The sequence below is a fragment of the Urocitellus parryii genome, chromosome 1 (genome assembly GCF_045843805.1).
Source record: "Urocitellus parryii isolate mUroPar1 chromosome 1, mUroPar1.hap1, whole genome shotgun sequence".
Lineage (NCBI taxonomy): Eukaryota > Metazoa > Chordata > Mammalia > Rodentia > Sciuridae > Urocitellus > Urocitellus parryii.
In genome coordinates, this window is record NC_135531.1 from 44,536,654 (window position 1) to 44,558,378 (window position 21,725).

The window sequence follows — 21,725 nt, forward strand, 5'->3', positions numbered from 1 at the left end:
GCTTCTCTTCTCATTCAATAGGTGGGGCCTCTGCTCTAAGCTGGTGTCTCTGCCCTCAGGATGGTGGAGGTAGCCAGGGTGGGAAGACTGGTCCTGGTGCAGGGCATCTGGATGCTGGGAATGGCACCTGTCAATCCCTGCACCTCACAAGCCTCTTTTTGGGACTGCTTGTATGACTTGAGCGCCCCGTACTATCTCTGTCTCTTGTCTGGAGATTTCCCAGTTCCTGTTCTCTCTGTTAGGCTCTGATTTTAGCCCGTTTCCTTCTCCCTTAGCAGTTCCCAGTTGAGGAACCTCTCACATGGGGGCTCCCATGGGCGGTTCCCTGGTCGCCTGCACACCTGTGTTGAGCAGCTACTGTGTGGGGTTACTGCTCCTGGGGAGGAAGGAAGGTTGGGAACCTGGTACCTGGTCGCTGGAGATCCAATCTGGGATCTGCCCCCACTTAATGTGGTGAGAAGGTTGAGGCAAGATGGAGGCAGTCTGCTTTCAGGGCCGGGGTGTCTGGGAAGTGGGGGAGCCGGGTAATGGTGTTGTGCTGTGGGTAGGTAGCAGCTGAGCGACCTGCGTGGGAGCAGAGCAAGGTCTTGGAGATCTGCAGATATGTTGGTAGGTGATTCTGCTATGGTGCTCCTGAGCCCTACCTTGGCTAGAACTTGGGTCTTTCGGTCCTGCTCAAACACCGGGTGTCCTGCTGGAACACTGGGCATCCCGCTCCAACACTGAGGCCCAGAGCCCTGAGCGGGGTCACAGAACTGGTGATTTCTGTGGAAAGCAGCTGTATAGGGGTCTTCTAACACTCTCAGAGATCAGTGTTTGACTAGGTAAGATCTGGATCATGGAGCAACACAGGAGGCTGCCTCCCTTTGGCCTGCCATCTTCCTTCTCCCGATAGTTTGATTTTTCAAAAAAGCATATTTGGATGTGAAGCTTAGGAAACGAAAGTCTGAAAAGATTGCATTGTTAGCTTTTGCTGCATAACAACAAACCCTAACTCCTAGTGACTTTAAACCACCACCATTTCTTTCCTTCAGCATTTCACAGGTGAGGCAATTGGAACTGAGTACAGTTGGGCAGTTCTTCTGGTCTTGGGCTCACTTGCACATTTATGACATTTATGATAAGCTGCCAGGAGATGGGAAACTAACTGGTCTCAGCTGGAGCAACTCCTCTCTCTACCTTGTCTCTCATTTCCCAGGAAACCAGGCTGAACTTATTTTGGGGGTGCCACAAGGACCTGAAAGGCAGAGTGAATTGTGAGCTGAGAACCTGCATGTTACTCATGCCACATTCTATTGGCTGAAGCTAATCACAGGTTAGCTTAGACTCAAGAAGGGGGTAAATCGGGCTGGGGATGTGGCTCAAGTGGTAGCACGCTCGCCTGGCATGCGTGCGGCCCGGGTTCAGCACCACAAAGATCCTCAGCACCACATACAAAGATGTTATGTCCGCAGATAACTAAAAAAATAAATAAATATTAAAAAATTCTCTCTCTCTCTCTCTCTCTTCTCCCTCTCTCTTTAAAAAAAAAAAAGAAGGGGGTAAATAAACTCCATTTCTTTATATAAGGAACTACCAAGTCACATTGTGAAGAAGTGTGGATACGGGGAAGGAAATAATTGTGGAAATTTTGGCATACAATCTGCCACAGGATATTTTCGAAAATATTAGTGTGTAAGGGGGGGTCCGGCGGAGCGTCGGAGGGAGAGACCACACAAGAGACTGGCTCCATGCAATTGGCAAAAGGGGATTTATTGGGGATCCATTCCTGCGCGCTGGGACTCTGTGCTCACTCAAGAAGGGAGAGCAGCCCAGAGCCCCAGCAGAGGGGCAAACAGAGCTTAAGTACACTTTTTGGGGAGGGCGGGAGGCTTTGCATACATCAGAACAAATCATCATGAGGCGCGGGGAAATTGAACAACAACTCTGAGACGTGATTGGCACATTCATTGATGGGAACAGATCGGGCAGGGGTGATTGGTCATTCGTAATCGGGTTACACATTCAAACTGATTGGTCCGGGCCCTGTGACGAACTGCACAGGGCCCTAGGCTAAATGGCCAGTAGGGTGTTGTCTTAACTATCTCAGGAATCTGGGTGTAACAGAGGAATTTAATAATACCTAATCTTTTACATTCAAGCTTTCCAGCTTAGAAACTTTACCCTTTCAAGTGCATATTTAGGATATGCAATTATAGCTGGTTTTCTTTCACATTATTGACATTTTTCTATACTAGCAATTTTTTTATAATAAGAATTTGTCAGTTTTATTACCAAAATCAAGTTGTTGTTTCCATATTAAAATTTTACTAAGAGAAGTTTAAATGGCATTGCAAAATGATCGTGTTATTATGTTAAATTATAAAGAATGATAGAAAATGATAAATTATATATACACTATATCCTAAAACATAAAAATGCAGAGAAATATCTAGGAAGGATTATAAAAGTGCTAACAATGGTATCATTTAGGAAGGGGATTATGGGTGTTTTTATATTTTACTAAACTCATAATTTACTGGACTTTTTGTCTATTCATACAGTTGCCTTCAGAAATGTCACTAATGTGGATTTGAGGAAATTACAGGGCAAGTTCCACATCTTCCAGTAAAATTGGGTAGAAACTCTCTAGTTTGAAGTTGTTGGACATCATTCAACCAATATTAAAGTGTCTGCTATACTGATTTATTACATCTATTTCCAATTGATTAGTACTCAAAATACAGGAGTGATTGATACTCTTTAAGCTCCAAGAAAATGATCTCAGAGAAAAGGCAAGACTAGAGTGAAGCAAAAGAGGCACCTAGGGCACAAAATTGAAGGAGACACTCCTTTTGAAGTCCAGACCTATGCTTGCACAACCTGGGAGTGAATGTCTTCTTAAATTTTACTCGCTATGTACTCTCTTGCTTCACCCTAGTTCCAATCCTGAAGTCTTAGCTCTCTTAACTAGAATAGAAATATTCCCCCAGTGTATTAGCCCAGGCTCTTAACAGAGGGGGCGGGGGTGGGGGGGGAAGAGTTCAAAGTCTCCTGAGGAAATGCAAAACAGGAGTGAGCCTCCAGGGCAGGGAAGCCAGGAAGGTAAGTGCCAAGATGATCAATCAAGTTAACCACCAATAAGTATAACCGATTTCCCAAACCATGAGACTGTGCCCCTGGGGAACCACATAACTGGCACTTTAATATCATCTTGGGGGATGAAGGAGCAGGAAGGAAGTATTTATCCAATTGTAACGGGGGTTCACTTGATGTTTGACTACATCCCTTGTTGCTTTGAAACCTTCTTCTTTTTTTTTTTTTTTCTTTTACTCTAGCTTCTTCTGCCTGTCCTTTCTCCTCCCTGGCCCTATTTTTCCTAACCTCATTCCTGATCTTCTCTTCCTTGATCTTCTTTTCCCTAACCTTCTCCTCCCCAATCTTCTTTTCTTTGATCTTCTCCTTCCTGTTCTCTCCTCCCTAATCTCATTTTCTTGAATCACCTCTTTAAAAAAAAAAAAAAAACCTGTTCCTCATGATGGACAGAATCACAGCCTTTGGGACAGGAGTCCCCCATGTTTCTCCTTTGCTAGCAAAACAATAAACCTTATTTTTCCTTTTTCTCAAATCCGTGTCCTTGTTGTTGGATTGGCATTGGGTCAAGGACGGAATTTTGGACAACACAATGGCCCTCATGGTTCATTGGTCAAAAATTTTCCCTTGGGGGTATTAATTCCCCCACACTGTCACGTTACACTGGGAGAATTCTACTCTTTGGGCCCAGGCAAGGACCCCTGCTTTTGGGCTTCATAGTTTAGACCTGCCCTGCACATCATAAATGCACAAGTACTAAAGGGTATATATGCCACTTAGAATCTGGCCAGGACAACCTCTAACCATAAAATTCTGCTCCTGTATCTAACACTGTTCAGGCCCCAGGGTGCCGCAGTCTGGCTGGGCACAAAAACACGAGCCACCACACACCTTGTAGATTCAAACAGCAATTCTTTATTCCCGAACTCACACCGGCACTCTACATGCACGTTCTGGGGAAATCCACCTCCACTGGGCTCTGTATCCCAAAATACTCTCTGAATCCCACGAGAACTCAAGGGGAACTCAAGGAGTGGTGCGCCTGAGGCAGCAGGATATGCCCTATTCCCAGCAGGGTACACCTTAAACCTGGAACCGCCCTAAACCCAATGAGGGAGATACTTCCTATTCCCAGCAGGATACACCCTAAGCCTGGATCCGCCCTGGTCCTTTAGCAAGGTCAGCTTTCATGCAAAGTCACTGCAAATGACCTGGGTCCACAATGGAGAGTCCTTCCTCTAAGCAACATGGGGTAGGCTGACAAAGAAATTACCATGCATCATTCCTACTTGGCAATGGCTCTCAGCACCAGGGGAATACTTCTTTGCAGGGTTTACCCTCTATCCTCCAAGGACTATGCAAAATTCCAGGAAGATTTGTGATTTGTGCCATTGTTAACATTGGAAAGCAATACCTTTTTGGACTTCTGGGCTGATATGAACAGTTGAAGTACCTAGGAAAGAAAAGAGACAAATTCATTAACATGTCAAATCCTTTTCAGAGGCAGGGAGGCAACAAATGCTTCCATAGTGAACCATTTTCCAGTGCTGCCAAGCATTCTTGTTGTGTGTGTGTGTGTTTTGATTCATGGATCTTGTTGAAATTGAGAAATTAATGTATTCACAACAGTTACAAATGGTAGCAAAGGAACATCTTATAACACTGACCAAGTCCTTTGACTCTTATATTTGTTTTGTCCCTCAGATCTCAAACCCCCTATATTTTGCTTTGAGAAATGGGATGAAGTAAACTCCCTATACACTTTCTGCCAAAAGAAGACACTAGATTAAGGTTGCTAGGCCAGAGAAAGAAGGGATTGGCTCCTCCTCCTGTTCGCTGGGTGTGCCTATCAGCATTGTCTCCACCATAGCCCTGCAATGAAGCAGTGACATCTGACCCAGTGCCCAACTATTTTGTGGCAGTTCCAGAACCAGCATCATGACACCCCCTTAAAAATACCACTATGCTGGCAACTCCCCCTGCTCAAAATCTGTGCCCCAGTTCTACAAGGCCCCCTCCTCCAACTTCTAGTTTCTGCATTGTCCTCCCTTGCCCAGGCACAGGAGCTTCTGCAGATAGGGAAGTCTGCCTTATCTGGGCTTTCACTTTCTGCAGTTTCAGTTCAGTTATTTTTGGTCAACCAAGGTCCAAAAATATTAAATGGAAAAACACAGAAATAAATAATTCTTAATTTCAAAATTGCATGCCATTCTGAGTAGTGTGAAGCTATCCTGCTTCCTCCAACCCTGGGGCATAAATCATCCCTTTGTCCAGCTTCTCCAAACTACATACATATGCTACCTGTCAGTTAGTCTCTTGGAAGGAAAAAGGGGGAACTGCAGTATTGTGTTCATTTACCTTTATGTCCCCTTGTTACTTTTTTAGTCCCTTGATACCTGCTTAACCAATTCCTTAAGATTTTGTTGTTAAAACAATTGGTGTGGTTTCTGTTTTCCTAACTGGCACTGACTGATATGGTGGGAAGATACCAAGCACCAAACATGATAACAATTTTTTGCAGCACAACTAGATGGTTACTGAGTGCCAGAATTGGGAATGGTTTTATTTTTATAAACTTATTTAATAAGATTTAATTAAAATTTCAAAAAAAATTGAATAAAGTTCAATTTTATTCAACTATTCTAGGTTTAAATTTATTATATTAATGAGCTATGATTTGTATTGGGCCTTAAAATAATCTTGAATATTTTAGAGGAAAAAATAATACCTTACTTTGGAAATATATTTTACTAGGATTTTCCACAGAGAAAGAGATTTATTTCAATAAATTTTCTAAGGTGACTATGGGGACTGGCAAGTCTGAAATCTGTAGGGCAGACCAGCAAGACTGGAAGCTTGTAGGCAGGAATTAACATTTTAGTCTTGAAGAATAGATTATTCTGGTCTGGAAAACCTCATTGTTTGGCTTTGAACAGGTTGGATGAAACTGCTCACATTATCAAGGATAACCTCTTTTACTTTGAGTTAACTGCTTGTAGATAGATGTTAACCATACCTACAGAATACCATCACAGCAAGATGAAGATTAGTATTTGGTTGAGTAACTGGGTAGTATATAGCTTAGCCACATTGATCCATAAAACTAATCATAAAAGCATGTAAAATATTTTAATTTTTAAAAATTTACTTTATATTTTGTAAATATGTTCAAAGTTTGTGCCCTTTAAATACTGTGGGTTTTTGTTTGTTTGTTTGTTTTTGTTTTTAGAAATGAAAACTACAAAAGCAGAGCCTAGAAAAAAAATAATTACAGCCCACCTCCACCAAAATGCTGGCCTGCTAGTTAACCTCATTCCCCCCAAACCTCACTCTGCCACCAAGAGACTCACCATTAACATTTTTCAAGGCCTGGACAATAGTAGGATGGAATTTACCCACATTTTATTTATTTATTTTTCCATGATCCCAGGGACTGAACCTAGGGGCACTCAACCACTAAGCCACATCCCCAGTTTTTTTAAAAAATAGAGACAGGGTCTCCCTAACTTTCTTAGAGCCTTGCTAAATTGCTGAGGCTGGCTTTGAACTCCTGATCCTCATGCATCAATCTCCAGAGCCACTGGGATTACAGGCATGGACTACCACTCCTGGCTCACATTTTTATTTTTATTTTTTCTTTTAATATTTTTTTAGTTGTCAATAGTCCTTTAATTTATTTATATGCAGTGCTGAGAATCAAAACCAGGGTCTCACACATGCTAAGTAAGCGCTCTACCACTAAGCCACAGTTTCAGCCCTTACATTTTCATTTTTTTTAATTTTTAATTTGTTTTAATTAGTTATACATGACAATAGAATGTATTTATGCACTTTGATATATCATACATAAATGGGATATAATTTCATTTTTCTGAGTGTACATGTTGCAGAATCATATTGGTCATGTAGTCACATATATACATACATAATAATGTCTGTTTCATTCTACTATCTTTCCTAACCCCACATACCCTTACCTCCCCTCCCCTCTCATCACTTCCCTCTATCTAATCTAAGGTAATGCTATTCTTCCTATCCCCTTCCCCACCTTATTGTGAATTAACATCAGCATATTAGAGAAAACATTTGACCTTTGGTGTTGTGGGATTCTCTTATTTCACTTAATATGATTTTCTCCAACTCCAACCATTTACTGGAAAATGCCGTAATTTCACACTTCTTTAAACCTGAGTAATATTTCATTGGGTGTATATACCACATTTTCTTTATCCATTCATCTATTGAGGGACACCTAGGTTGGTTCCATAGTCTAGCTATTGTGAATTGAGCTGCTAAAAACACTGATGGGGCTGCATCACTATAAGTATGCTGATTTTAGGAGCTTTAGGTATAAATCAAGGATTGGGATAGCTGGGTTAAATGGTAGTTCCATTCCAAGTTTTCTGAGGAATCTCCATACTGCTTTCCATAGTGGTTGCACCAATTTGCAGTCCCACCAGCAATGTTTGACTGTACCTATTTTACCACATCCTCGCCAACATTTATTGTTGCCCATATTCTTGTTGATTGCCATTCTGACAGGAGTGAGATGAAACCTTAGAGAAATTTTGATTTGCATTTCTCTAATTGCTAGAGGTGTTGAACACTTTTTCACATATTTGCTGATCAATTATATTTCTTTTGCTGTGAAGTGTGTCTGTTCAGTTCCTTAGCCCATTTATTGATTGGGTTATTCATGGTTTTTGATGTTCAATTTTTTTAATTCTTTATATATCCTAAAGATTAATGCTTTTTTGGATGTGCATGTGGTAAAGATTTTCTCCCAATCTGTAGGCTCTCTCCTCACATTATTAATTGTTTCCTTGGCTGAAAAGAAACTTTACAATTTGAATCCATCCCATTTATTGATTCTTGATTTTACTTCTTGAACTTTTATTAAGAAAGTCAGATCCTATGCCAGATCCTATGTGCAGGATCTCTGTTCTAGTTCCTAAGTCTTTGATCCACTTTGAGTTTATTTTTGTACAGGGTGAGAGATAGAGGTTTAATTTCATTTTGCTACATATGGATTTCCAATTTTGCCAGCACCATTTGTTGAATAGGCTATCTTTTCTCCAGTTAATGTTTTTGGCTCCCTTGTCTAGTATGGGATAACCCTATTTATGTGGGTTTGTCTCTGTATCCTCTATTCTGTACCATTGATCTAAAAGTCTATTTTGGTGCCAATACAATGCCATTTTTGTTACTATAGCTCTGTAGAATAGCATTAGGTCTGGTATTGAGATGCCTCCTACTTCACTTTTCTTGTGTTAGCTATTCTGGGTCTCTTATTTTTCCAAATAAATCTCATGATTACTTTTTCTATTTCTATGAAGAATATCATTGTGATTTTAACAGAAATTGCATTAAATCTGTATAACGCTTTTGATAGTATGGCCCTTTTGACAATATTAATTCTACCTATCCAAGAACAAGGGAGATCTTTCCATCTTCTGAGGTTTTCTTCAATTTCTTTAGTGTTCTATAGTTTTCATTGTAAAGGTCTTTCACTTCTTTTGTTAGGTTGATTCCCAGGTGTTTTTGTTTTGTTTTGTTTTGTTTTTGAGACTATTGTGAATGGAGTAGTTTTCCTAATTTCTCTTTCAATGGATCCATCACTGATGTATAGAACTACATTTGATTTATGGGTGTTGATTTTATATCTTGCTACCTTGCTGAATTCATTTATTAGTTCTAGAAGTTTTCCGGTGGAATATTTTGGATCTTCTAGATATAGAATCATGTCATCAGCAAATAGTGATAGTTTGAGTTCTTCTTTAGCTATCTGTATCCCTTTAGTTTTCTTTCTTTTGTCTAATTGCTCTGGATAGAATTTCAAGGATGTTGCTGAATAGAAATGGTGAAAGAGAACATCCTTGTCTTGTTCCGAGTTTTAGAAGAAATGCTTTCAATTTTTCTCCATTTAGAATGATGCTGGCCTTCGGTTTAGCATACATAGCTTTTACAATGTTGAGGTATGCTTCTACTATCCCTAGTTTTTCTAGTGTTTTGAACATGAAGCTGTGCTGTATTTTGTCAAATGCTTTTTCTGCATCTATTGGGATGATCATATGATTCTTGTTTTTAGGTCTATTAATATGATGAATTATATTTATTGATTTCCATGTGTTGAACCAATCCTGCATTTCTGCAATGAATCCCACTTGATTGTAGTGCACTATCTTTTTAATATGTTTTTGTATGTAATTTTCCAGAATTTTATTGAGAATTTTTGCATCTATGTTCATCAGGGATATTGGTCTGAAGTTTTCTTTCCTTCATGTGTCTTTGTCTGGTTTTGGTATCAGGGTGATATTAGCCTCATAGGATGAATTTGGAAGGGCTCCCTCCTTTTCTATTTCATGGAAAACCTTGAGGAGTATTGGTGTTAATTCTTCTTTAAAAGTCTTGTATAAGTTGGCTGAGAATCCGTTTGGTCCTGGACTTTTCTTGATTGGTAGGCTGTTGATGGTGTTTTTTATTTCATTGCATGAAATTTATCTGTTTAAATTAGGTATGACCTCCTCATTCAGTTTGCATAGGTCATATGTTTCCAGAAATTTGTCAATGTCTTCGATATTTTCTATTTTATTAGAGTATGAATTTTCAAAATAGTTTATAATTATCTTCTGTATTTCAGATATGTCTGTTGTGATATTCATCTTATATTTTAGTAATTTGAGTTATCTCCTTTTTCTTTTCATTAGCATGGCTAGGGGTTTATTTATTTTTTCAAAGAACCAACTTTTTGTATTGTCGTTTTTTTCAATTGTTTCTTCTGTTTTGATTTCATTGATTTCAGCTCTGATTTTAATCATTTCCTGTCTTCTACTACTTTTGGTGTTGATTTGTTTTTCTTTTTCTAGGGTTCTGAGATGTAGTGTTAGGTCATTTATTTGTTGATTTTTTATTCTTTTAATAAATGCACTCAATGCAATAAACTTTCCTCTTAGTATTGCTTTCATAGTGTCCCAGAGATTTTGATATGTTGTATCAGTGTTCTCATTTATCTCTAAGAATTTTTTATTTCATCTTGATTTCTTCTACTAACCATTCATCATTCAATTGTGTATTATTTAGTCTCCATTTGTTACAATAGCTTCTATTTTTATTTTATTATTGATTTCTAATTTCATTCCATTGTGGTCTGATAGAATGCAGAGTATTATCTCTGCTTTTTTTTGTATTTAGTAAGGCATTTATTAGCTACACCACTAAAAGCATGATCTGTGAAAAAATTGACAAATTAAATGCCATCAAAAATTAAAAAAAAAAAGAGTCTCTTTGTGGCATATGATATGGTCTATTTTAGAGAAGGAGCCATGTGCTCCTGAGAAGAAAATATATTTGATCATTAATGGATGAAATATTATATATATGTCTGTTAAGTCTAAATTATTAATTGTATTACTTAATTCTATAGTTCCCTTATTTCGTTTTTTTTTTTTTGTTTGTTTGTTTGTTTGTTTTTGGAAGATCTGTCCAGTAGTGAGAGAGGTTGTTAAAGTCACCCTGTATTTGTTGAGAGCCACAGCCGAGTCAGAAAGACTCCAGGCATATTGCCAGAGGGAATGGTTGAAAGGTGACTGCCAGCAAACCATTGAGATGATGATTTGAGTTAAGCTGTATATAATTGCTGTGATGCTGGATTGATTGAGTTGTATATGGACCCTGCTCCAGGAATAGGTTGGCTCTGGGAATCTGCCTCGGTCGCCTGCTATTTTGGAGTTCCTGTGAAGTTCCCATGGGGGTTGAGGGAGATTGGGCGAGTGGAGCCCGGTGGAAGGAGTGTGTTCCCGAATAGTGTGTGTGCAGTGCCCAGGAGAGTTGGGGAATAGAGTTGCTGTTTGAACCTACAAGGCTTTGTGGCGGCTCGGTTACTTGTGCCCAGCCAGACTGCGGCATGCATTGTTGTATTGTGATCTATTTGACTCTTGAAATTGATAGGGGTTTGTTTGATGTAAATGGATGCTCCATTATTTGGGGCATAAATATTTATAATTGTTATATCCTACTTATATATATTTCCCTTAAGAAGTATGAAATGTCCTACTTTGTTCTTCTTATTAACTTTGGTTTGAAGTTTACTATCTGAAATGATAATGGAAACCCCTGCTTGTTTATACAATCCATATGAGTGATAAGTTTTTTCCCATCCTTTCACCTTCAGCCTGTGGATGTCTTTGCCCATGAGGTGAGTCCCTTGAAGACAGCATATTGTTGGGTCTTGCTTTTTAATCCAATCTGCTAGTCTATGTCTTTTGATTGATGAGTTTATGCTATTGACATTCAACATTATTACTGAGATATGATTTGTATTCCCTGTCATTTTGATTTATTTCTGGTTTTTTATTTGTCTTAGTTTCTCCTTTGGTGGAATGTCCCTTTAGTGTAGATCCTGCCTTTTCTGGTTTTCACTTTTTTTTTTTCACTTTATCCTCATGGAATATTTTGTTGAGAATGTTCTGTAGTGTAGGCTTTCTAGTTGTGAATTCTTTTAATTTTGTTTATCATGGAATGTTTTAATTTCATCTTCAAATCTGAAACTTAATTTTGCTGGATATAAAATTCTTGTCTGGCACCCATTTTTCTTTCAGAGCTTGAAATATATTACTACAGGTCCTTCTAGTTTTGAAGGTCTGGGTTGAGATATCAGTTGAGATCCAAATTGGTTTCCCCCTATACGTAATTTGATTTTTTTTTTCTCAGAGCCTTTAAGATTTTATCTTTATTCTCTGTGTTAGTCATTCTCATTATAATATGTCTTGGTGTGGGTCTGCTATAATTTTGTACATTTGGGGTCCTGTAAGATTTTTGTATTTGACTTTCCATTCCATTCTTTAGGTTTGGGAGATTTTCTGTTATTATATCATTGAAAAGATTGCACACTCCTTTGATTTTTATTTCTGCTGCTTGATCTGTTCTGATATCTCTTAAACTCTTTTCATGTTATTCCATAATTCTTAGATATTCTGTTTATAGTTTCTTACCATCTTCTCCACATGTTCAACTCTACTTTCAAGATTATATGCTTGGGGCTGGGGATGTGGCTCAAGTGGTAGCGCGCTTGCCTGGCATGCGTGCAGCCCAGGTTCGATCCTCAGCACCACATACAAACAAAGATGTTGTGTCTGCCGAAAACTAAAAAATAAAAAAATATTAAAATTCTCTCCTCTCTCTCTCTCAAAAAAAATATTAAAGATTATATGCTTTGTCTTCATTGTCTGAGGTTCTATCTTCCAAGTGGTCTAGTCTGTTGGTGATGCTTTCCATTGAATTTATAATTTGTTTTATTGATTCCTTCATTTAAAGTATTTCTGTTTGTTTTTTTTTTCATGATCTCTAGCTCTTTATTGAAGGGATCTTTCACTTCCTGTATTTTTTCTTTGATTTTACTCCTTATTCTCTCCTTTATTTCACATATAACTTTAACTACATACAATCTGAACTCCTTCTTGGACATTTCTTCTACTGTGTTATCAGTGGCTTCTGTTGTTGAAGCATCTTCGTTAGTTTGGGGCATTTTATTCCTTTTTTTTTTTTCATGCTGTTAGTGTGTTGCCATCTAAAAGTATGGATCTAAGGGAGGATAAATTCTACCTTACAGACCTATAGTATCCCTGAAGGTTTCCAATGCTGGCATTTACTAGTGAGACCAATATCAACAGCTCCCAGTGTACACAATATATATATATAGCCTTAAATCTAATAGCTCCCATTAAGGCATCTACAGCTTTCTCACATTAAATCAAAATGATGAGCTCAATAACTATCTCTAGTACAAACAGAATACGTGTTAAAACAATTCACAATTTCAAATGGTGGATGAGAGAGCAGAGGTAGTGTAGTATGCAATATTCTCAAGGGAGGAAGACAGAGCTAGAAGTAAAAATTCACAGGAAGAGTGGAAGAGGAGCTGACAGAGATTGGCTGTTGGTCAGAGAAAAGTTGGAAAGAAAATAGAGAAGAGAGAGGAAGAATATGAAAAAAGAGAAAAAATTAAAGACATAAAAATACAACAAGGGGCTGGGGTTATGGCTCAGCAATAGAGTGCTTGCCTAGCACGAGCGAGGCCCTGAGTTTGATCCTTAGCACCACATAAAAATAAACAAATAAAGGTATTGATCCAACTACAACAAACAAACAAATAAATAAATAATACAACAAAAATGCAAAACACCATTCATATATCATTGTCCTCCACACATTGCTGCATAAAAAACATCCTGTTCCTAATATGGTAGAGTGATTAGTGAATCAAAAAATAAAATAAAGCGGATCTTGCTGGAAAGTTGAACTGTCTCTATCAGTGTTCAACAGTTTCTCAGCCCTGTCTCTGACGTCATTCAGGATCACCAAACCCAGATCAGCCCTCTCAAACCCAGGCTCTATCCCACCAATCTGGGCTTCAGATACCTCAGGCTTGACCACACTGCAGTCCCAAGATCTCAATGCTGCTCCTACTTGTAGGGAGACAACCAGGGAAACACTGAAGCAAAGGAGCAACACCGAGATGCAGCAGCAAGACAAAGGCCACCAGCACTCTCAGCAGAAGACCCCAGGATCCTCCAAACTCACAGGCAGGTCCCAGCTGGAGCCCCCATACAGAAGCTCTGGTGGTAGTAAACCTGCTGGCACCCAGGCCCCAGGCCCTGGCTGGTGTCCCAAAATGGGTGCAGCCATGTGCTACCAAACCTGGAGTCTCCCCTGAAGCAGTCCTCTAGGACATGGTAGCAGCAGTAGTGGCAGTGGTTGTTGGCAGCAGGCAGCGAGCAGGTCAGCAGTAGCGGGGGCTACAGTGGCAGCTGCAACTGCAACTGTGGGGGCAGCATCACCAGGCCATCTCCCAGGGTCAGCAGAAGTGTCGGCTTCAGTTGCATCTGGTGCAGTGGCTTCTTCTGTGGCAGCAGCACCCAGAAAGAAGACCTCCAGGCGATCTTGGGCTGGCAGCACTGGAATCAGAGGCAGCAGCAATGGCGGTAGTGGTACTTGTGACAGTTGACTAACAGGGTACTTCCAGTTCAGTGGCAGCGACCACAGAGGTAGCATCAGAATTCACCTCCAAGGTAACCAAGGTCGTGCCCAGAGAAGAAACCTCTGGCATGGCAGTGGCCTCTGTGGCAACAAAGTCTCACATTTTCATTAAAAAAAAAAAAAAAAAAATATATATATATATATATATATATATATATATATATATTTAGTTATCAATGGACTTTATTTTGCTTATTTATATGTGGCACTGAGAATTGAACTCAGTGCTTCACACATGCTAGGCAAGCACTCTACCAATGAGCCACAGTCCCAGCCCTCACATTTTCATTTTTAATCAATAATTAAAGTCACCTTTTGGTCAAGAAATTGAAGTTGGAAATTCCATTATTTGTTAAAGTTATATAGTGGATGAGAATGATTCTCTTGCACAATTTCATTGTTTTGATGAGAAATTAAATCTTTTTTTTTATTAAACATAGAATTTGTAATGTAATGTCCTGTTTGCTAAGTTTATGATGCTCATAGTCAACTGAAGGCTGCTTGTTTTTAGGTTATAGGAGTCGATGTCTTTGCTTGAACATGCTCTAACTTTGGCAATGTCCCTTAAGAATGTTGCAATCAAGGTTTAAAAAAAATGCCTTTGGCCCTTTATATGTTCTGTCAAATTACTTCATAAAAATTCATAATTACTCACTAAGGTCAATATTTTTTCTTTCCCTTCTCCATTTTTTTGGCTAATTTGGTAAGCCAAACTGATGGTATGTCAAAAATGATAGATTGCTTTGGTTTTAGCTTTTGGTAAGGTGAAATATTTCCCAAGTGTGTGCTTGAACTAACAAAATCTATTACAAGGTTTAAAATTACTTGTAATTCCTGACTGAGCAATTGTATTTGTCAATTTTAGTGCGTGTGTGTGTGTGTGAGCGCGCGCACTCATGAGCTTGCTTTTCTTCGTTAAGTATTTGAAGTCTTTTCAAAACAAGGCTCTTGGGATCTCTAGATTCAAGAATGCTCCTGGACTTGGACAACTGCTGCGATTGTCTTAGGGAGCCTTGTATACATGCTTGCGTTATTCATTCACCAACATTAAACTCCAGGATAGAAGATGTGACAAAGCAGGACTCCTTCCTCCATGGTGTGTGTTAATTTCAGAGGCAGAGGTGGTCAATGTAGAAGCCAATGGAATTTTCCTTGGAACTAGGCTGAGATGAGAGGTGCCTGCCATGATCATAACCTACTGTCTCTTCCCCAATCCCTTCCTTCCAGTTTCTTAAGGCAAAAAAATAATCTTCTCTGAAGATATTTGATAACAATTTTATCAGACAAAAACATATACTTCCAATGCACTGCTTTCAGATATTCTAGGTTTAATTCAGCTGGAAGATGAGCTGATTGATGCATTCACCCAGATAGCTAGGTAAGCCTATCTCCTTGAGGAAGCCCACTCAATTTTTGGTAGCATGATGGGTCACAAAGAGGAGGAAAGGGCACAAGAACCTAGTGATCTCCTGGAAATACTTCCCAGGGAAGGCAATTTCATGAATGAGGTCTTCCAGGTAAATGACATCAAAACTCCCCCAGTGCTCCTCAATCACTGTGTTGTCTGTAAGGGGGATGGTGTTATTCTCAACTTTTGCTTGTTCACATTTCAAGATGAGTTCCCAGAGAGACTTCAGATTTGGAAATCCCAAGGTCACATAAGATTCTACTATCTGTAGCACTTTTAGGTTTTGGTGAGGTGACTTTAACAAAGACACCACTAAATATTTTCTTCAGACAAAGTCTTGCAATGGTCCTCTGCACCAGTGAACTCACTCCATCAATCCTTTGGATGCGTACAACAAAGGCCAAAGAATGTTTATCAGGCACTTCCAAAGTATGAGGTTTCACTTCTAGTCCTCTGAGGTACCCTTGGAATCATGTAGGAATGATTCCAGTTGCTTCAATCTGAACTCTTTCCCCTTTCTCTTCTTCTTTGCCAAAAGCACCTGAATTTGCCTGGGTAGATTTGAGGGCCTGATAAGCCTTCCTCTTTTTCAGGAGATTTTCTGGATCCAAAAGATATTTTTTCTTTGCTCTTCCCCCACCATCTTTCAGTGCTGCAATTACTTCTTGTATACTTGTCAATTTATTCTAAGGAAACAATCCATAGTAGTAATGGAAATGTTTTTTTCTAGAGCTGTTATAATACTGGAAAATTGCAACCAATGTTCCATCCTTTGGGACTTGTTGTTTAATTATAATAAATGTATGTGTAAACTTTATAAAGTCCCTAAAAAATTACTGCTATATTAAGGCTCCATACCACCAAGGGAGGCAGAATAGAAAGAAGGGCATGGAAATTCATAAGTGGGAGAAAAAAACTCAAAATACTGATTACTGTATGCTTTGAGTACATTAAAAAAACTTAAATACATTACAAGGAGTAAAAAGTAATTTACCAGAATGTTAGTGGTAGTGTCAAAGGACAAAACAACTTGAAACACTTAATTGGCTTTACTTTTGATTCTACAATTGGGAACACTTATTCTGTTTTATGGGATGAAGGATTGCCTGATTCCAGAATAGAAAATAAAGCCAATTAAGATCTTTAAATGGTTGCATGAGTTGGGGATTTAGCTCAGTGGCAAAGTACTTGCCTAGGACATGCAAGGCCCTAAGTTAGGTCCTTGGCCCTGAAAAAATGAATAAATAAATTGTTGCAATTTTTCTTTGAGCAGTAGTTAGAATCACAGAATTACCTTAATTGTCTTACAAAAATTTCTGTAGAGGCCGTGAATGGAGCTCAGTAGTAGAGCACTTGCCTAGCATGTGTGAGGTATTGGGTTCCATCCTCAACACCACAAAAATAACTTAAAGTATTATGTCCATCTACAACTAAAAATATATATTTTTAATTTCTATGAAAACATAATTATTTTCCATCAGAAAGAAGTTTTAAAATTGCATATATTTCACTAAAACTTTTGAACTCATAAAAATGTGTATTGTTTAGAATTAAATGAAACATTCTACTTTCCTCTTCTTTAGAATACTTTCCTGCATGGTTATTGTTAAGGTAGACAGCATCTGGCCAGTCACAGTGGCATACGCACACCTGTAATCTCAGTGGCCCATGAGCTTAGGGCTGGAGGATCCTGAGTTCAAAGCCAGCCTCAGCAAAAGTGAGGGGCTAAGCAACTCAGTGAGACCCTGTCTCTAAGTAAAATGCAAAATAGGGCTGGGGATGTGGCTCAGTGGTTGAATGCACCTGAGTTCAATCCCTAGGACCAAAAAAAAAAAAAAAAAGGTAGAGAGCATCTGAAGAGAACTGTTTCATTTTCTTTCAGTACTGCCAAATGTCTTTCTATTGGATTGTCTTTTCCTACTGTCTTAAAAAAAAAAAAAAAAATCCTCTGGGGCTGTGTGTGGCTCAGTGGTAGAGTGCTTGCCTAGCATGTATGAGACACTGGGTTCGATCCTCAGCACCACATAAATATAAAATAAAGATATTGTGTCCACCTAAAACTAAAAAAAAAAAAAAAAAGATAAGTATTTTTTAAAAATCCTGCAATTTTCCAAAAGAAAGTCTTCCATTTGTGTCCTTAGTTTGATTTCCTTTTTCCTCACAAAACTTAGCCCCATTTGTTGTGGCCTTTCTAGCACATTTGCCTGTTCTTTCTTTGGATCCTTCCCTGAAGACCAATGGCATTGAGCTTCTTTTTGAGTGCTTGCTTACTGCTCATGTGTTCATCTTCTTTGAAGAAATAACTATTCAAATTCTTTGCTCATTTTTAATTGGGTTATGAGTTTTAACAACCTTTATGTATTCTGAGTACAAGTCCCTAATCAGACATATGGTTTGCAAATGTTTTCTTCCATTCTGTGAGTTGTCTTTTCACTTTCATCATATCATTTGCAACACAGAAGTTTTTAATTTGGATGAAATCCAATTTAGTCCAATGAAGTCTATTTTTTCTTTTGTTGCATGTACTTTCTGTGTTATATGTAAAAAGGCTTTGTCTAATCTAAGTTCATGAAGATGTACTCATGTTTTTTTTTCTGAAAGTTTTATAGTTTTAGCTCTTAAAGTTGGATCTATAATTGATTATGAATTAATTTTGTGTTAGTGTGATAGCTACTTCATTCTTTGGCATGTGGCTACCCAGGTGTTTAACCATTTGCTTAAAAAAAAAAAAATTTCTTTTTCCCCATTGAATTGCCCGGGCACCCTTCAAAAATCAATTGACCACAAGTGCAAAAATTGTATTTTTGGATTCTCAATTATTCTGTTCTATTGATCTAGATGTCTTTCCTTGGGCCAGTCCACATTATCTTGATTATTTATAGGTTTGTAGGAAGTTTTAATATCTAGAAATATAAATCCTGCCTATCACTTCTGATTTGGAGCACATTACTTAATTTTTTCAGTTTCAATTTTATTGTTCTGTTTAATAATGGTTGAAAAAAAAAGAATAACTCCCTGAGGATATTAAAAAGTTCCTACGCTCCTAGGGGAAAACTGATTGTTAGGTAGCCAGAAAATAAGTGTCCACCATTATCATATTTTAACCCATTTAATCTATCAAGTATAACTTGGCCCAGAGAACTCATTTCTGCAAGCCAGTCAGTCAGTGCCAGCCCCTCATTTGAAAGCCAGCAACACATTCACTCCACATGGTACTATAGAAAAATACTCCTTTGTTAATCAGTTAAGGAAATACTACATATTTCATTTCCTTTGTAGAGGTTCATAATGCTAGCTTTGGTTCGCTAGGAAACAGACTGAGATGGAAATTTGTATGGGGTGGCTTCCTAGAGAGTGCCTTTTATAACACCACCTGTAAGTGTTTATGGGACCTGCACGAATGTGTTCAAGCAAGGGAAGCAAAACTGGGCAGGAGAAGTTTAAGGGCCATACACTTGCCAAAGCACCCTCAGCCGATTCCACAGAAAGCCCTGCAGCTGGAATAGCCTTTCAGAATTGTTCTGGGAGAAAACACAAAGCTTTGATGCCCTCTTCTGAAATCTCTCCAGTATATCACCAACTCTAGAATTCTCCCACTTAACTCTCTCTTCAACCTGTCAGCACCTCATAATCTCCATGCCAACCTCCCTAATGCAGGCTGTCATCACCCCTCACCGAGAAGATTGCTTCAGCCTCCGTCATACACTCCACCTTCCATCTCATCCCCACAAAGGCAGAGGATGACCCCTAAATATAAATCCATCCTGATTCCTCATCTCCCCCCCGCCCCCCGCCTGCCCCACAGCCCCACTGCCTCTGCTTACGACACCTCCATGACACTCCTGGTTTGGGGATATGGCTCAGAAGGTCCTTTCTGTTTACTTTTTAAATCTCAACTCTCACCATGACTCTCCCTCCTGGTGGCCATTCTGTTTTCTCTGTCTTCAAGTATCATAAGATGGGACCCTCAGGTATAGAGTCAGATTTCATTAAAACCCAGGACAAGTCATATAGGTAGGACTTCTGGGAAAATGGGAGCAGCCTGGGGCACGTATGTAAACTGTCTCCACAGCTGAGTCCCCTCTCCTGGTGGGCCTGTGATGAGGAAGGATAGCGGCTAAAAGCAGGGTCCCTCGGACCAGACTGCGAGGATGCTTAATGTTTTGTCTCGGTTCCCTCACCTATAGAAGTGGAAGTAATAGTAGTACCTCCCTTACACTAAGGATCAAAAGAGTTAGTGTAGGTCAGACACTCAGGACAGTCACTGACAAGCAGTGAGCACTGTGTGATGCTTCTTCCCACTCTTGGCAGCCAACTGCCTTCCCCACTATTCTTTCTAATGCTTCTGGCTTCTGGTAATTAATGGCTTTGGTTTACTCATGGCTTCTGCTCCCTCATGGAATCTGAAAATTACTTTCTCTGTGTGTGAGTTTTAGCTTCTACTCCAGTTTGCCAATTATTCATCTATCTGTATCTTGAAACTTCCCAAATTCCCTAAGTAAGAGAATGTGATTGGCCCAGAAACTCACTGCAATCCCTCAAAGACAACCCACTGCAGAGGCAGAGGGCTAACATTAGCAGCTCCTGGGGCTGCTCCACTCTTGTAGGGGTCAAAGAAGGAGCTTTTCAGAGACCTGTGGGTGGAGCTAGCATTCTGCGCCAGAATCTATGGAGTCTATATGCATTCACATGAATTTGAAGCTCTGTGCTGCCTTTGACTTGTATCAGTATCTTGACCTCTACAATTCCAGTTCTTTTTTAAAAAATTCATCTTCACATATTTTGTACTGAAATGGCATTTACATTTTTTTAAATTTCTAACCACTATACATTTACTTCCTGTCTAAACAATACTTACACTGTACAAATATTTTGCCTGAATTTGGGGGTAATAAAATAAAATTTCTAGAGACTGGGTGTATAAGATCAAGGGAGAATGCTTGGCTAGCATGTGTTTTGATTCCCAGCCACGAAAAAAAAAAAATCTAATAATTATTTTCTTGAATTGAAATTTCAATAAAATTTCATGCAAGGTTTTTTCTGTTTGTTTTGTTTTGTTTATTTTGTTTTTTGTTTGTTTGTTTTTGCTTTTTGGGATTGGGAATTGATTGAATCCAGGGGCACTTTACTACCAAGCTACATCACCAGTCTTTTTTAATTTTTGTTTTTGAGACAGTGTCTCACTAAGTTGCTAAGGGTGACCTCAAACTTGCAGTCCTCCTGCATTAGCCTCCTTAGCCACAGAAATCACAGACATATGCCACCATTAGCAGTGTCAATGTAAGAAATTTTCAACTTATTTAAAGCAAAAAAATATTTGCAGATTACTACTATGCTACAGTTATTTCTTCAATTTTCCATATTTTTTCAATAAAATAACTATCTTATTTGATAAGATACATTCAAAGGGTTTTTTGTTTGTTTGTTTGTTTTTGTTTGTTTGTAATAGGGATTGAACCCAGATCACTTAACCACTAAGCCATATCCCAAGCCCTTTTCAATTTTTATTTTGAGACAGGATTTCACTAAGTTGCTGAGGCTGGCTTTGAACTTATGATCCTCTTGCCTCAGTCACGGGGATTAAAGGTGTGTACCACCATGCCCAGCCAAAGAGTAATTATTAGAAAGTCAGACAATTCCATATACCTCTAAAACCTTATTGAAAATATACTGGCATTGGATTGATCATAAGTGCCACAAGAATAACTTTATTATGTATATGCTTTTATTATTTTATGTGTATGGTAAAGAATCTATGATTAAACATACACATATACACTAAATTTTAAAATATCTGTACATGTTAAATAAAACAAAAAAAGACAAATGATTTCATATAATGTGATGTGTGTCTGTGCCAGTTCATATATTACTTCCATATGTAACAGGGGTTCATTTAATGCTTCAACAATATCCCTTATGGCTTTGAAATTTACATGTTTTTTTTTTTTCTTTTTCCAAACTTCTTCTCCCAGATCTTCTTTTCCCTAACATTCTCCTTCCTGATGGTCTCCTCCCTGATCTGCTGATATTATTTTTCCTAACCTTTTCCTCCCTGATCTTCTTTTCCCTGATATTCTCCTTCCTGATCTCTCTTCCCTAATCCCATTTTCTCTGAATTACCTCTTTAAAAACCCCCATGTTCCCCATAATGGGCAAAATCACAGTTTGGGGGACAGGAGTCTCCTGTGTTTCTCCTCTGTTAGCAAAG

The 21,725-nt window shown here is 38.7% G+C and overlaps 1 pseudogene; it reads right to left on the reverse strand.

The window, feature by feature from the left end:
* Positions 1-15,434: 15,434 nt before the first annotated feature.
* Positions 15,435-21,725, reverse strand: part of LOC113180802 (large ribosomal subunit protein uL30-like 1 pseudogene) — a 116,651-nt pseudogene continuing 110,360 nt past the window's right edge.